Source organism: Lissotriton helveticus, chromosome 4_1 (genome assembly GCF_964261635.1).
Source record: "Lissotriton helveticus chromosome 4_1, aLisHel1.1, whole genome shotgun sequence".
In the NCBI taxonomy this organism is placed as follows: domain Eukaryota; kingdom Metazoa; phylum Chordata; class Amphibia; order Caudata; family Salamandridae; genus Lissotriton; species Lissotriton helveticus.
Genome location: NC_136063.1, coordinates 1,691,921,901 through 1,691,935,766, shown reverse-complemented (window position 1 = coordinate 1,691,935,766; position 13,866 = coordinate 1,691,921,901). Strand labels below are relative to the sequence as shown.

General features: G+C 51.4%; 15 non-coding genes across 15 annotated transcripts; 6 read left to right on the top strand and 9 right to left on the bottom strand.

Annotated features, from left to right (window-relative positions):
* Window positions 1–332: 332 nt before the first annotated feature.
* TRNAE-CUC (transfer RNA glutamic acid (anticodon CUC)) lies at window positions 333–404 on the bottom strand. The gene has a single exon. It is a non-coding gene; the product is annotated as a tRNA-Glu (tRNA).
* A 939-nt stretch (window positions 405–1,343) lies between these two features.
* Window positions 1,344–1,426, top strand: TRNAL-UAA (transfer RNA leucine (anticodon UAA)). Its single transcript has one exon. It is a non-coding gene; the product is annotated as a tRNA-Leu (tRNA).
* Window positions 1,427–2,525: 1,099 nt separating this feature from the next.
* TRNAE-CUC (transfer RNA glutamic acid (anticodon CUC)) lies at window positions 2,526–2,597 on the bottom strand. The gene has a single exon. It is a non-coding gene; the product is annotated as a tRNA-Glu (tRNA).
* Window positions 2,598–3,536: 939 nt separating this feature from the next.
* On the top strand, window positions 3,537–3,619 carry TRNAL-UAA (transfer RNA leucine (anticodon UAA)). The gene has a single exon. It is a non-coding gene; the product is annotated as a tRNA-Leu (tRNA).
* Window positions 3,620–4,718: 1,099 nt separating this feature from the next.
* TRNAE-CUC (transfer RNA glutamic acid (anticodon CUC)) lies at window positions 4,719–4,790 on the bottom strand. The gene has a single exon. It is a non-coding gene; the product is annotated as a tRNA-Glu (tRNA).
* A 625-nt stretch (window positions 4,791–5,415) lies between these two features.
* Window positions 5,416–5,487, bottom strand: TRNAE-UUC (transfer RNA glutamic acid (anticodon UUC)). The gene has a single exon. It is a non-coding gene; the product is annotated as a tRNA-Glu (tRNA).
* A 243-nt stretch (window positions 5,488–5,730) lies between these two features.
* On the top strand, window positions 5,731–5,813 carry TRNAL-UAA (transfer RNA leucine (anticodon UAA)). The gene has a single exon. It is a non-coding gene; the product is annotated as a tRNA-Leu (tRNA).
* A 1,110-nt stretch (window positions 5,814–6,923) lies between these two features.
* Window positions 6,924–6,995, bottom strand: TRNAE-CUC (transfer RNA glutamic acid (anticodon CUC)). The gene has a single exon. It is a non-coding gene; the product is annotated as a tRNA-Glu (tRNA).
* A 625-nt stretch (window positions 6,996–7,620) lies between these two features.
* On the bottom strand, window positions 7,621–7,692 carry TRNAE-UUC (transfer RNA glutamic acid (anticodon UUC)). Its single transcript has one exon. It is a non-coding gene; the product is annotated as a tRNA-Glu (tRNA).
* Window positions 7,693–7,935: 243 nt separating this feature from the next.
* TRNAL-UAA (transfer RNA leucine (anticodon UAA)) lies at window positions 7,936–8,018 on the top strand. The gene has a single exon. It is a non-coding gene; the product is annotated as a tRNA-Leu (tRNA).
* Window positions 8,019–9,129: 1,111 nt separating this feature from the next.
* TRNAE-CUC (transfer RNA glutamic acid (anticodon CUC)) lies at window positions 9,130–9,201 on the bottom strand. The gene has a single exon. It is a non-coding gene; the product is annotated as a tRNA-Glu (tRNA).
* A 940-nt stretch (window positions 9,202–10,141) lies between these two features.
* TRNAL-UAA (transfer RNA leucine (anticodon UAA)) lies at window positions 10,142–10,224 on the top strand. Its single transcript has one exon. It is a non-coding gene; the product is annotated as a tRNA-Leu (tRNA).
* Window positions 10,225–11,335: 1,111 nt separating this feature from the next.
* On the bottom strand, window positions 11,336–11,407 carry TRNAE-UUC (transfer RNA glutamic acid (anticodon UUC)). The gene has a single exon. It is a non-coding gene; the product is annotated as a tRNA-Glu (tRNA).
* Window positions 11,408–12,346: 939 nt separating this feature from the next.
* Window positions 12,347–12,429, top strand: TRNAL-UAA (transfer RNA leucine (anticodon UAA)). The gene has a single exon. It is a non-coding gene; the product is annotated as a tRNA-Leu (tRNA).
* Window positions 12,430–13,540: 1,111 nt separating this feature from the next.
* Window positions 13,541–13,612, bottom strand: TRNAE-UUC (transfer RNA glutamic acid (anticodon UUC)). Its single transcript has one exon. It is a non-coding gene; the product is annotated as a tRNA-Glu (tRNA).
* Window positions 13,613–13,866: the final 254 nt, after the last annotated feature.

The window sequence follows — 13,866 nt, the reverse complement described above, 5'->3', positions numbered from 1 at the left end:
ATTTTAGCAAAAAGGTGGGTTGCAATGGGTCCAGGATGCCATTTGGAAACAAAGCCTGCAGGCCTGTCAAAGGAGACTTCCTGCCGCACGCCATGTGGTCAGAAGCCTACAAAAGGAATTGCACTTTGGAATACAGGGTCTCACTTGCTCAAGAGCCTTGCACAAGTGACTTTCCTCCCGCTGTGGAAAGCAGCTATAAAGGGACCTTGCGAAAATGATATTTGGAGCTATACTGCGTGATGCTAGGCAAACTGTGAGTCAGAAAGCAACTTCATTTTGAGAAGCCCGCGACCTACGGGAAGGAAAAGTTTTGAAGGGAAGAAGAAGGACTTTTCCCTGACCGGGAATCGAACCCGGGCCGCGGCAGTGAGAGCGCCGAATCCTAACCACTAGACCACCAGGGAGCCCAGTGCCATGCAGCAAACGTTCATACACTGCTTTCCGAATGACAAAGCTCATGGGGGCTGAAAGCTTATTTTTCTCTACAGCACATATGAATCAGAAATTGAAAAAATCCTCATAATGCCACCCGACTGTCTGTCACTTCCAAGCACAGGCCATCCTCTCCCCCTGCTACTGAACCAATGAATTCCTGTACAATCGGGATCCACGGGAAAACACAAGAGGGACACCTAGTGGCTGCTGATGGCGCACAGACAGCTGGAACACTTTCTCAACCCTGTCTCGTTATTCAGCTTGCTGGAAGAATACATTGCTCTTAAGCGATTCAAGAGTGCAAGGGAGAAGAGTGCTCCAAAGTAGATGTATGCATCACAGCAGGGGTTTCCAGCAATTTACCTTTCTGGTGAGCTGGTACTGCACTTTACACACACATAGAGCACCAGACTGGGTGGAGGAGTGCGTGCGCATAAAGGTGGCTGAGGGCAATGGGAGCAAAACAACCAGGGGAACAGGGGACCCAGTCCCTTTCCTCCTCTTTCGTTCATGGGTAGGGGTACCTTTTTAAAGACCTTCGTTTAAAAAAAGCTACTGGGACAAAACACTCAAATCTATGCTTTAGAGGTATCTTCCCTGACCGGGAATCGAACCCGGGCCGCGGCGGTGAAAGCGCTAAATACTAGCCACTAGACCACCAGGGAGGAGATGCTCTTGTGTGCTTGCCTTACTCACCCCCTTATTGTGACTAAGCTAACTCCAATATAAAAATTGCCCGTAAAGTCCGAGTGGGAGAAAGTTAGGTGTCACACAGTGTGTTTGTCATAAGCAATTACCTTTAGCCTCCTGCAAAAGCCTTTTAACTCCGCAAACAGCTCTTGCTGGACAGCCGGTGCTGCAGCAGCCAGCAGAAAAAGGGAGTTGAGTAAAGCTGGGCCTTGGGTCTCACCAGGGTGGCCGAGTGGTTAAGGTGTTGGACTTAAGATCCAATGGACGTTTGTCCGCATGGGTTCGAGCCCCATTCCTGGTATGGGTTTTCAGCTGCTTTGTAAGAAAGTGCAGATGCTTTTGAAAAGCATTTTCCTGCGCCCTTCCACTGCCCCTCTCCAACAGTCCCCATTCAAGTCTCAGCTGTGGGGTCTGCTGCTATTCTGCTACCAGCATGGATGCTTCCCAAAGCAATGCAGTGCCATCTACGCAGATCCCCTGCTTAGAGAAATACACCTCCTATATCTTTTCCCACTGAAGGGAGCAGGAGGAAGTACTTGCTTCCTGGGGAACATGGGTCTGCCCCTGGAATTTTTTAACCCGGCTCTTGCAGATTTCTCCCCTTTTTTGATTTCACCTACAAGCTCTCCCTTGCCAGAGGAGCAGGATCTGCTGATGCAGGCCCGGCTGGCTCAAACGTGCAAAGGCTTTTCCCCAAACCTCTGGGGGAAAATTGAGGAGAGTTCCCTGCCCCCGCCTCCTCTCGCCTTCCAAACGGGCAATGCCCTGACGGATCCCCCACAACCCGTCCTGCCCACAGCCACACCCCTGTATAAGAGGGTGACCCATGTCCCTCACCCTCCATGTTCGAACGGAAGGCACCGTCTGTCCTGAGGGGTGTACCAGACAGGCATCTCTCCAGCCAGGCAGACCCCTGCAGCACCCGTTAAGCTCCAAAGCCTATACATTCCCAAGATGCCACAGGTCAGTATGCAAATCAGACTGCCCTGGCCACACCCTCCCTGTGGCTGGCCTCTGCTTTTTTCCGTACGTGCAGCTCAGTTTTTTCTTACCCAGATCCAGACTTCCATTTTAGCAAAAAGGTGGGTTGCAATGGGTCCAGGATGCCATTTGGAAACAAAGCCTGCAGGCCTGTCAAAGGAGACTTCCTGCCGCACGCCATGTGGTCAGAAGCCTACAAAAGGAATTGCACTTTGGAATACAGGGTCTCACTTGCTCAAGAGCCTTGCACAAGTGACTTTCCTCCCGCTGTGGAAAGCAGCTATAAAGGGACCTTGCGAAAATGATATTTGGAGCTATACTGCGTGATGCTAGGCAAACTGTGAGTCAGAAAGCAACTTCATTTTGAGAAGCCCGCGACCTACGGGAAGGAAAAGTTTTGAAGGGAAGAAGAAGGACTTTTCCCTGACCGGGAATCGAACCCGGGCCGCGGCAGTGAGAGCGCCGAATCCTAACCACTAGACCACCAGGGAGCCCAGTGCCATGCAGCAAACGTTCATACACTGCTTTCCGAATGACAAAGCTCATGGGGGCTGAAAGCTTATTTTTCTCTACAGCACATATGAATCAGAAATTGAAAAAATCCTCATAATGCCACCCGACTGTCTGTCACTTCCAAGCACAGGCCATCCTCTCCCCCTGCTACTGAACCAATGAATTCCTGTACAATCGGGATCCACGGGAAAACACAAGAGGGACACCTAGTGGCTGCTGATGGCGCACAGACAGCTGGAACACTTTCTCAACCCTGTCTCGTTATTCAGCTTGCTGGAAGAATACATTGCTCTTAAGCGATTCAAGAGTGCAAGGGAGAAGAGTGCTCCAAAGTAGATGTATGCATCACAGCAGGGGTTTCCAGCAATTTACCTTTCTGGTGAGCTGGTACTGCACTTTACACACACATAGAGCACCAGACTGGGTGGAGGAGTGCGTGCGCATAAAGGTGGCTGAGGGCAATGGGAGCAAAACAACCAGGGGAACAGGGGACCCAGTCCCTTTCCTCCTCTTTCGTTCATGGGTAGGGGTACCTTTTTAAAGACCTTCGTTTAAAAAAAGCTACTGGGACAAAACACTCAAATCTATGCTTTAGAGGTATCTTCCCTGACCGGGAATCGAACCCGGGCCGCGGCGGTGAAAGCGCTAAATACTAGCCACTAGACCACCAGGGAGGAGATGCTCTTGTGTGCTTGCCTTACTCACCCCCTTATTGTGACTAAGCTAACTCCAATATAAAAATTGCCCGTAAAGTCCGAGTGGGAGAAAGTTAGGTGTCACACAGTGTGTTTGTCATAAGCAATTACCTTTAGCCTCCTGCAAAAGCCTTTTAACTCCGCAAACAGCTCTTGCTGGACAGCCGGTGCTGCAGCAGCCAGCAGAAAAAGGGAGTTGAGTAAAGCTGGGCCTTGGGTCTCACCAGGGTGGCCGAGTGGTTAAGGTGTTGGACTTAAGATCCAATGGACGTTTGTCCGCATGGGTTCGAGCCCCATTCCTGATATGGGTTTTCAGCTGCTTTGTAAGAAAGTGCAGATGCTTTTGAAAAGCATTTTCCTGCGCCCTTCCACTGCCCCTCTCCAACAGTCCCCATTCAAGTCTCAGCTGTGGGGTCTGCTGCTATTCTGCTACCAGCATGGATGCTTCCCAAAGCAATGCAGTGCCATCTACGCAGATCCCCTGCTTAGAGAAATACACCTCCTATATCTTTTCCCACTGAAGGGAGCAGGAGGAAGTACTTGCTTCCTGGGGAACATGGGTCTGCCCCTGGAATTTTTTAACCCGGCTCTTGCAGATTTCTCCCCTTTTTTGATTTCACCTACAAGCTCTCCCTTGCCAGAGGAGCAGGATCTGCTGATGCAGGCCCGGCTGGCTCAAACGTGCAAAGGCTTTTCCCCAAACCTCTGGGGGAAAATTGAGGAGAGTTCCCTGCCCCCGCCTCCTCTCGCCTTCCAAACGGGCAATGCCCTGACGGATCCCCCACAACCCGTCCTGCCCACAGCCACACCCCTGTATAAGAGGGTGACCCATGTCCCTCACCCTCCATGTTCGAACGGAAGGCACCGTCTGTCCTGAGGGGTGTACCAGACAGGCATCTCTCCAGCCAGGCAGACCCCTGCAGCACCCGTTAAGCTCCAAAGCCTATACATTCCCAAGATGCCACAGGTCAGTATGCAAATCAGACTGCCCTGGCCACACCCTCCCTGTGGCTGGCCTCTGCTTTTTTCCGTACGTGCAGCTCAGTTTTTTCTTACCCAGATCCAGACTTCCATTTTAGCAAAAAGGTGGGTTGCAATGGGTCCAGGATGCCATTTGGAAACAAAGCCTGCAGGCCTGTCAAAGGAGACTTCCTGCCGCACGCCATGTGGTCAGAAGCCTACAAAAGGAATTGCACTTTGGAATACAGGGTCTCACTTGCTCAAGAGCCTTGCACAAGTGACTTTCCTCCCGCTGTGGAAAGCAGCTATAAAGGGACCTTGCGAAAATGATATTTGGAGCTATACTGCGTGATGCTAGGCAAACTGTGAGTCAGAAAGCAACTTCATTTTGAGAAGCCCGCGACCTACGGGAAGGAAAAGTTTTCAAGGGCAGAAGAAGGACTTTTCCCTGACCGGGAATCGAACCCGGGCCGCGGCGGTGAGAGCGCCGAATCCTAACCACTAGACCACCAGGGAGCCCAGTGCCATGCAGCAAAAGTTCATACACTGCTTTCCGAATGACAAAGCTCATGGGGGCTGAAAGCTTATTTTTCTCTACAGTACATATGAATCAGAAATTGAAAAAATCCTCATAATGCCACCCGACTGTCTGTCACTTCCAAGCACAGGCCATCCTCTCCCCCTTGCTACTGAACCGATGAATTCCTGTACAATCGGGATCCACGGGAAAACACAAGAGGGACACCTAGTGGCTGCTGATGGCGCACAGACAGCTGGAACACTTTCTCAACCCTGTCTCGTTATTCAGCTTGCTGGAAGAATACATTGCTCTTAAGCGATTCAAGAGTGCAAGGGAGAAGAGTGCTCCAAAGTAGATGTATGCATCACAGCAGGGGTTTCCAGCAATTTACCTTTCTGGTGAGCTGGTACTGCACTTTACACACACATAGAGCACCAGACTGGGTGGAGGAGTGCGTGCGCATAAAGGTGGCTGAGGGCAATGGGAGCAAAACAACCTGGGGCACAGGGGACCCAGTCCCTTTCCTCCTCTTTCGTTCATGGGTAGGGGTACCTTTTTAAGGACCTTCGTTTAAAAAAAGCTACTGGGACAAAACACTCAAATCTATGCTTTAGAGGTATCTTCCCTGACCGGGAATCGAACCCGGGCCGCGGCGGTGAAAGCGCCAAATACTAGCCACTAGACCACCAGGGAGGAGATGCTCTTGTGTGCTTGCCTTGCTCACCCCCTTATTGTGACTAAGCTAACTCCAATATAAAAATTGCCCGTAAAGTCCGAGTGGGAGAAAGTTAGGTGTCACACAGTGTGTTTGTCATAAGCAATTACCTTTAGCCTCCTGCAAAAGCCTTTTAACTCCGCAAACAGCTCTTGCTGGACAGCCGGTGCTGCAGCAGCCAGCAGAAAAAGGGAGTTGAGTAAAGCTGGGCCTTGGGTCTCACCAGGGTGGCCGAGTGGTTAAGGCGTTGGACTTAAGATCCAATGGACGTTTTTCCGCATGGGTTCGAGCCCCATTCCTGGTATGGGTTTTCAGCTGCTTTGTAAGAAAGTGCAGATGGTTTTGAAAAGCATTTTCCTGCGCCCTTCCACTGCCCCTCTCCAACAGTCCCCATTCAAGTCTCAGCTGTGGGATCTGCTGCTATTCTGCTACCAGCATGGATGCTTCCCAAAGCAATGCAGTGCCATCTACGCAGATCCCCTGCTTAGAGAAATACACCTCCTATATCTTTTCCCACTGAAGGGAGCAGGAGGAAGTACTTGCTTCCTGGGGAACATGGGTCTGCCCCTGGAATTTTTTAACCCGGCTCTTGCAGATTTCTCCCCTTTTTTGATTTCACCTACAAGCTCTCCCTTCCCGGAGGAGCAGGATCTGCTGATGCAGGCCCAGCTGGCTCAAACGTGCAAAGGCTTTTCCCCAAACCTCTGGGGGAAAATTGAGGAGAGTTCCCTGCCCCCGCCTCCTCTCGCCTTCCGAACGGGCTTCCAAACGGGCAATGCCCTGACGGGTCCCCCACAACCCGTCCTGCCCACAGCCACACCCCTGTATAAGAGGGTGACCCATGTCCCTCACCCTCCATGTTCGAACGGAAGGCACCGTCTGTCCTGAGGGGTGTACCAGACAGGCATCTCTCCAGCCAGGCAGACCCCTGCAGCACCCGTTAAGCTCCAAAGCCTATACATTCCCAAGATGCCACAGGTCAGTATGCAAATCAGACAGCCCTGGCCACACCCTCCCTGTGGCTAGCCTCTGCTTTTTTCCGTACGTGCAGCTCAGTTTTTTCTTACCCAGATCCAGACTTCCATTTTAGCAAAAAGGTGGGTTGCAATGGGTCCAGGATGCCATTTGGAAAAAAAACTGCAGGCCTGTCAAAGGAGACTTCCTGCCGCACGCCATGTGGTCAGAAGCCTACAAAAGGAATTGCACTTTGGAATACAGGGTCTCACTTGCTCAAGAGCCTTCCACAAGTGACTTTCCTCCCGCTGAGGAAAGCAGCTATAAAGGGACCTTGCGAAAATGATATTTGGAGCTATACTGCGTGATGCTAGGCAAACTGTGAGTCAGAAAGCAACTTCATTTTGAGAAGCCCGCGACCTACGGGAAGGAAAAGTTTTCAAGGGCAGAAGAAGGACTTTTCCCTGACCGGGAATCGAACCCGGGCCGCGGCGGTGAGAGCGCCGAATCCTAACCACTAGACCACCAGGGAGCCCAGTGCCATGCAGCAAAAGTTCATACACTGCTTTCCGAATGACAAAGCTCATGGGGGCTGAAAGCTTATTTTTCTCTACAGCACATATGAATCAGAAATTGAAAAAATCCTCATAATGCCACCCGACTGTCTGTCACTTCCAAGCACAGGCCATCCTCTCCCCCTTGCTACTGAACCGATGAATTCCTGTACAATCGGGATCCACGGGAAAACACAAGAGGGACACCTAGTGGCTGCTGATGGCGCACAGACAGCTGGAACACTTTCTCAACCCTGTCTCGTTATTCAGCTTGCTGGAAGAATACATTGCTCTTAAGCGATTCAAGAGTGCAAGGGAGAAGAGTGCTCCAAAGTAGATGTATGCATCACAGCAGGGGTTTCCAGCAATTTACCTTTCTGGTGAGCTGGTACTGCACTTTACACACACATAGAGCACCAGACTGGGTGGAGGAGTGCGTGCGCATAAAGGTGGCTGAGGGCAATGGGAGCAAAACAACCTGGGGCACAGGGGACCCAGTCCCTTTCCTCCTCTTTCGTTCATGGGTAGGGGTACCTTTTTAAGGACCTTCGTTTAAAAAAAGCTACTGGGACAAAACACTCAAATCTATGCTTTAGAGGTATCTTCCCTGACCGGGAATCGAACCCGGGCTGCGGCGGTGAAAGCGCCAAATCCTAGCCACTAGACCACCAGGGAGGAGATGCTCTTATGTGCTTGCCTTGCTCACCCCCTTATTGTGACTAAGCTAACTCCAATATAAAAATTGCCCGTAAAGTCCGAGTGGGAGAAAGTTAGGTGTCACACAGTGTGTTTGTCATAAGCAATTACCTTTAGCCTCCTGCAAAAGCCTTTTAACTCCGCAAACAGCTCTTGCTGGACAGCCGGTGCTACAGCAGCTAGCAGAAAAAGGGAGTTGAGTAAAGCTGGGCCTTGGGTCTCACCAGGGTGGCCGAGTGGTTAAGGTGTTGGACTTAAAATCCAATGGACGTTTGTCCGCATGGGTTCGAGCCCCATTCCTGGTATGGGTTTTCAGCTGCTTTGTAAGAAAGTGCAGATGCTTTTGAAAAGCATTTTCCTGCGCCCTTCCACTGCCCCTCTCCAACAGTCCCCATTCAAGTCTCAGCTGTGGGGTCTGCTGCTATTCTGCTACCAGCATGGTTGCTTCCCAAAGCAATGCAGTGCCATCTACGCAGATCCCCTGCTTAGAGAATTACACCTCCTATATCTTTTCCCACTGAAGGGAGCAGGAGGAAGTACTTGCTTCCTGGGGAACATGGGTCTGCCCCTGGAATTTTTTAACCCGGCTCTTGCAGATTTCTCCCCTTTTTTGATTTCACCTACAAGCTCTCCCTTGCCAGAGGAGCAGGATCTGCTGATGCAGGCCCGGCTGGCTCAAACGTGCAAAGGCTTTTCCCCAAACCTCTGGGGGAAAATTGAGGAGAGTTCCCTGCCCCCGCCACCTCTCGCCTTCCGAACGGGCTTCCAAACGGGCAATGCCCTGACGGGTCCCCCACAACCCGTCCTGCCCACAGCCACACCCCTGTATAAGAGGGTGACCCATGTCCCTCACCCTCCATGTTCGAACGGAAGGCACCGTCTGTCCTGAGGGGTGTACCAGACAGGCATCTCTCCAGCCAGGCAGACCCCTGCAGCACCCGTTAAGCTCCAAAGCCTATACATTCCCAAGATGCCACAGGTCAGTATGCAAATCAGACTGCCCTGGCCACACCCTCCCTGTGGCTGGCCTCTGCTTTTTTCCGTACGTGCAGCTCAGTTTTTTCTTACCCAGATCCAGACTTCCATTTTAGCAAAAAGGTGGGTTGCAATGGGTCCAGGATGCCATTTGGAAACAAAGCCTGCAGGCCTGTCAAAGGAGACTTCCTGCCGCACGCCATGTGGTCAGAAGCCTACAAAAGGAATTGCACTTTGGAATACAGGGTCTCACTTGCTCAAGAGCCTTGCACAAGTGACTTTCCTCCCGCTGTGGAAAGCAGCTATAAAGGGACCTTGCGAAAATGATATTTGGAGCTATACTGCGTGATGCTAGGCAAACTGTGAGTCAGAAAGCAACTTCATTTTGAGAAGCCCGCGACCTACGGGAAGGAAAAGTTTTGAAGGGAAGAAGAAGGACTTTTCCCTGACCGGGAATCGAACCCGGGCCGCGGCGGTGAGAGCGCCGAATCCTAACCACTAGACCACCAGGGAGCCCAGTGCCATGCAGCAAAAGTTCATACACTGCTTTCCGAATGACAAAGCTCATGGGGGCTGAAAGCTTATTTTTCTCTACAGCACATATGAATCAGAAATTGAAAAAATCCTCATAATGCCACCCGACTGTCTGTCACTTCCAAGCACAGGCCATCCTCTCCCCCTTGCTACTGAACCGATGAATTCCTGTACAATCGGGATCCACGGGAAAACACAAGAGGGACACCTAGTGGCTGCTGATGGCGCACAGACAGCTGGAACACTTTCTCAACCCTGTCTCGTTATTCAGCTTGCTGGAAGAATACATTGCTCTTAAGCGATTCAAGAGTGCAAGGGAGAAGAGTGCTCCAAAGTAGATGTATGCATCACAGCAGGGGTTTCTAGCAATTTACCTTTCTGGTGAGCTGGTACTGCACTTTACACACACATAGAGCACCAGACTGGGTGGAGGAGTGCGTGCGCATAAAGGTGGCTGAGGGCAATGGGAGCAAAACAACCTGGGGAACAGGGGACCCAGTCCCTTTCCTCCTCTTTCGTTCATGGGTAGGGGTACCTTTTTAAAGACCTTCGTTTAAAAAAAGCTACTGGGACAAAACACTCAAATCTATGCTTTAGAGGTATCTTCCCTGACCGGGAATCGAACCCGGGCTGCGGCGGTGAAAGCACCGAATCCTAGCCACTAGACCACAAGGGAGGAGATGCTCTTGTGTGCTTGCCTTGCTCACCCCCTTATTGTGACTAAGCTAACTCCAATATAAAAATTGCCCGTAAAGTCCGAGTGGGAGAAAGTTAGGTGTCACACAGTGTGTTTGTCATAAGCAATTACCTTTAGCCTCCTGCAAAAGCCTTTTAACTCCGCAAACAGCTCTTGCTGGACAGCCGGTGCTGCAGCAGCCAGCAGAAAAAGGGAGTTGAGTAAAGCTGGGCCTTGGGTCTCACCAGGGTGGCCGAGTGGTTAAGGTGTTGGACTTAAGATCCAATGGACGTTTGTCCGCATGGGTTCGAGCCCCATTCCTGGTATGGGTTTTCAGCTGCTTTGTAAGAAAGTGCAGATGCTTTTGAAAAGCATTTTCCTGCGCCCTTCCACTGCCCCTCTCCAACAGTCCCCATTCAAGTCTCAGCTGTGGGGTCTGCTGCTATTCTGCTACCAGCATGGATGCTTCCCAAAGCAATGCAGTGCCATCTACGCAGATCCCCTGCTTAGAGAAATACACCTCCTATATCTTTTCCCACTGAAGGGAGCAGGAGGAAGTACTTGCTTCCTGGGGAACATGGGTCTGCCCCTGGAATTTTTTAACCCGGCTCTTGCAGATTTCTCCCCTTTTTTGATTTCACCTACAAGCTCTCCCTTGCCAGAGGAGCAGGATCTGCTGATGCAGGCCCGGCTGGCTCAAACGTGCAAAGGCTTTTCCCCAAACCTCTGGGGGAAAATTGAGGAGAGTTCCCTGCCCCCGCCTCCTCTCGCCTTCCGAACGGGCTTCCAAACGGGTAATGCCCTGACGGGTCCCCCACAACCCGTCCTGCCCACAGCCACACCCCTGTATAAGAGGGTGACCCATGTCCCTCACCCTCCATGTTCGAACGGAAGGCACCGTCTGTCCTGAGGGGTGTACCAGACAGGCATCTCTCCAGCCAGGCAGACCCCTGCAGCACCCGTTAAGCTCCAAAGCCTATACATTCCCAAGATGCCACAGGTCAGTATGCAAATCAGACTGCCCTGGCCACACCCTCCCTGTGGCTGGCCTCTGCTTTTTTCCGTACGTGCAGCTCAGTTTTTTCTTACCCAGATCCAGACTTCCATTTTAGCAAAAAGGTGGGTTGCAATGGGTCCAGGATGCCATTTGGAAACTAAGCCTGCAGGCCTGTCAAAGGAGACTTCCTGCCGCACGCCATGTGGTCAGAAGCCTACAAAAGGAATTGCACTTTGGAATACAGGGTCTCACTAGCTCAAGAGCCTTGCACAAGTGACTTTCCTCCCGCTGTGGAAAGCAGCTATAAAGGGACCTTGCGAAAATGATATTTGGAGCTATACTGCGTGATGCTAGGAAAACTGTGAGTCACAAAGCAACTTCATTTTGAGAAGCCCGCGACCTACGGGAAGGAAAAGTTTTGAAGGGAAGAAGAAGGACTTTTCCCTGACCGGGAATCGAACCCGGGCCGCGGTGGTGAAAGCGCCGAATCCTAACCACTAGACCACCAGGGAGCCCAGTGCCATGCAGCAAACGTTCATACACTGCTTTCCGAATGACAAAGCTCATGGGGGCTGAAAGCTTATTTTTCTCTACAGCACATATGAATCAGAAATTGAAAAAATCCTCATAATGCCACCCGACTGTCTGTCACTTCCAAGCACAGGCCATCCTCTCCCCCTGCTACTGAACCGATGAATTCCTGTACAATCGGGATCCACGGGAAAACACAAGAGGGACACCTAGTGGCTGCTGATGGCGCACAGACAGCTGGAACACTTTCTCAACCCTGTCTCGTTATTCAGCTTGCTGGAAGAATACATTGCTCTTAAGCGATTCAAGAGTGCAAGGGAGAAGAGTGCTCCAAAGTAGATGTATGCATCACAGCAGGGGTTTCCAGCAATTTACCTTTCTGGTGAGCTGGTACTGCACTTTACACACACATAGAGCACCAGACTGGGTGTAGGAGTGCGTGCGCATAAAGGTGGCTGAGGGCAATGGGAGCAAAACAACCAGGGGAACAGGGGACCCAGTCCCTTTCCTCCTCTTTCGTTCATGGGTAGGGGTACCTTTTTAAAGACCTTCATTTAAAAAAAGCTACTGGGACAAAACACTCAAATCTATGCTTTAGAGGTATCTTCCCTGACGGGGAATCGAACCCGGGCCGCGGCAGTGAAAGCGCTAAATACTAGCCACTAGACCACCAGGGAGGAGATGCTCTTGTGTGCTTGCCTTGCTCACCCCCTTATTGTGACTAAGCTAACTCCAATATAAAAATTGCCCGTAAAGTCCGAGTGGGAGAAAGTTAGGTGTCACACAGTGTGTTTGTCATAAGCAATTACTTTTAGCCTCCTGCAAAAGCCTTTTAACTCCGCAAACAGCTCTTGCTGGACAGCCGGTGCTGCAGCAGCCAGCAGAAAAAGGGAGTTGAGTAAAGCTGGGCCTTGGGTCTCACCAGGGTGGCCGAGTGGTTAAGGTGTTGGACTTAAGATCCAATGGACGTTTGTCCGCATGGGTTCGAGCCCCATTCCTGGTATGGGTTTTCAGCTGCTTTGTAAGAAAGTGCAGATGCTTTTGAAAAGCATTTTCCTGCGCCCTTCCACTGCCCCTCTCCAACAGTCCCCATTCAAGTCTCAGCTGTGGGGTCTGCTGCTATTCTGCTACCAGCATGGATGCTTCCCAAAGCAATGCAGTGCCATCTACGCAGATCCCCTGCTTAGAGAAATACACCTCCTATATCTTTTCCCACTGAAGGGAGCAGGCGGAAGTACTTGCTTCCTGGGGAACATGGGTCTGCCCCTGGAATTTTTTAACCCGGCTCTTGCAGATTTCTCCCCTTTTTTGATTTCACCTACAAGCTCTCCCTTGCCAGAGGAGCAGGATCTGCTGATGCAGGCCCGGCTGGCTCAAACGTGCAAAGGCTTTTCCCCAAACCTCTGGGGGAAAATTGAGGAGAGTTCCCTGCCCCCGCCTCCTCTCGCCTTCCGAACGGGCTTCCAAACGGGTAATGCCCTGACGGGTCCCCCACAACCCGTCCTGCCCACAGCCACACCCCTGTATAAGAGGGTGACCCATGTCCCTCACCCTCCATGTTCGAACGGAAGGCACCGTCTGTCCTGAGGGGTGTACCAGACAGGCATCTCTCCAGCCAGGCAGACCCCTGCAGCACCCGTTAAGCTCCAAAGCCTATACATTCCCAAGATGCCACAGGTCAGTATGCAAATCAGACTGCCCTGGCCACACCCTCCCTGTGGCTGGCCTCTGCTTTTTTCCGTACGTGCAGCTCAGTTTTTTCTTACCCAGATCCAGACTTCCATTTTAGCAAAAAGGTGGGTTGCAATGGGTCCAGGATGCCATTTGGAAACTAAGCCTGCAGGCCTGTCAAAGGAGACTTCCTGCCGCACGCCATGTGGTCAGAAGCCTACAAAAGGAATTGCACTTTGGAATACAGGGTCTCACTAGCTCAAGAGCCTTGCACAAGTGACTTTCCTCCCGCTGTGGAAAGCAGCTATAAAGGGACCTTGCGAAAATGATATTTGGAGCTATACTGCGTGATGCTAGGAAAACTGTGAGTCACAAAGCAACTTCATTTTGAGAAGCCCGCGACCTACGGGAAGGAAAAGTTTTGAAGGGAAGAAGAAGGACTTTTCCCTGACCGGGAATCGAACCCGGGCCGCGGTGGTGAAAGCGCCGAATCCTAACCACTAGACCACCAGGGAGCCCAGTGCCATGCAGCAAACGTTCATACACTGCTTTCCGAATGACAAAGCTCATGGGGGCTGAAAGCTTATTTTTCTCTACAGCACATATGAATCAGAAATTGAAAAAATCCTCATAATGCCACCCGACTGTCTGTCACTTCCAAGCACAGGCCATCCTCTCCCCCTGCTACTGAACCGATGAATTCCTGTACAATCGGGATCCACGGGAAAACACAAGAGGGACACCTAGTGGCTGCTGATGGCGCACAGAC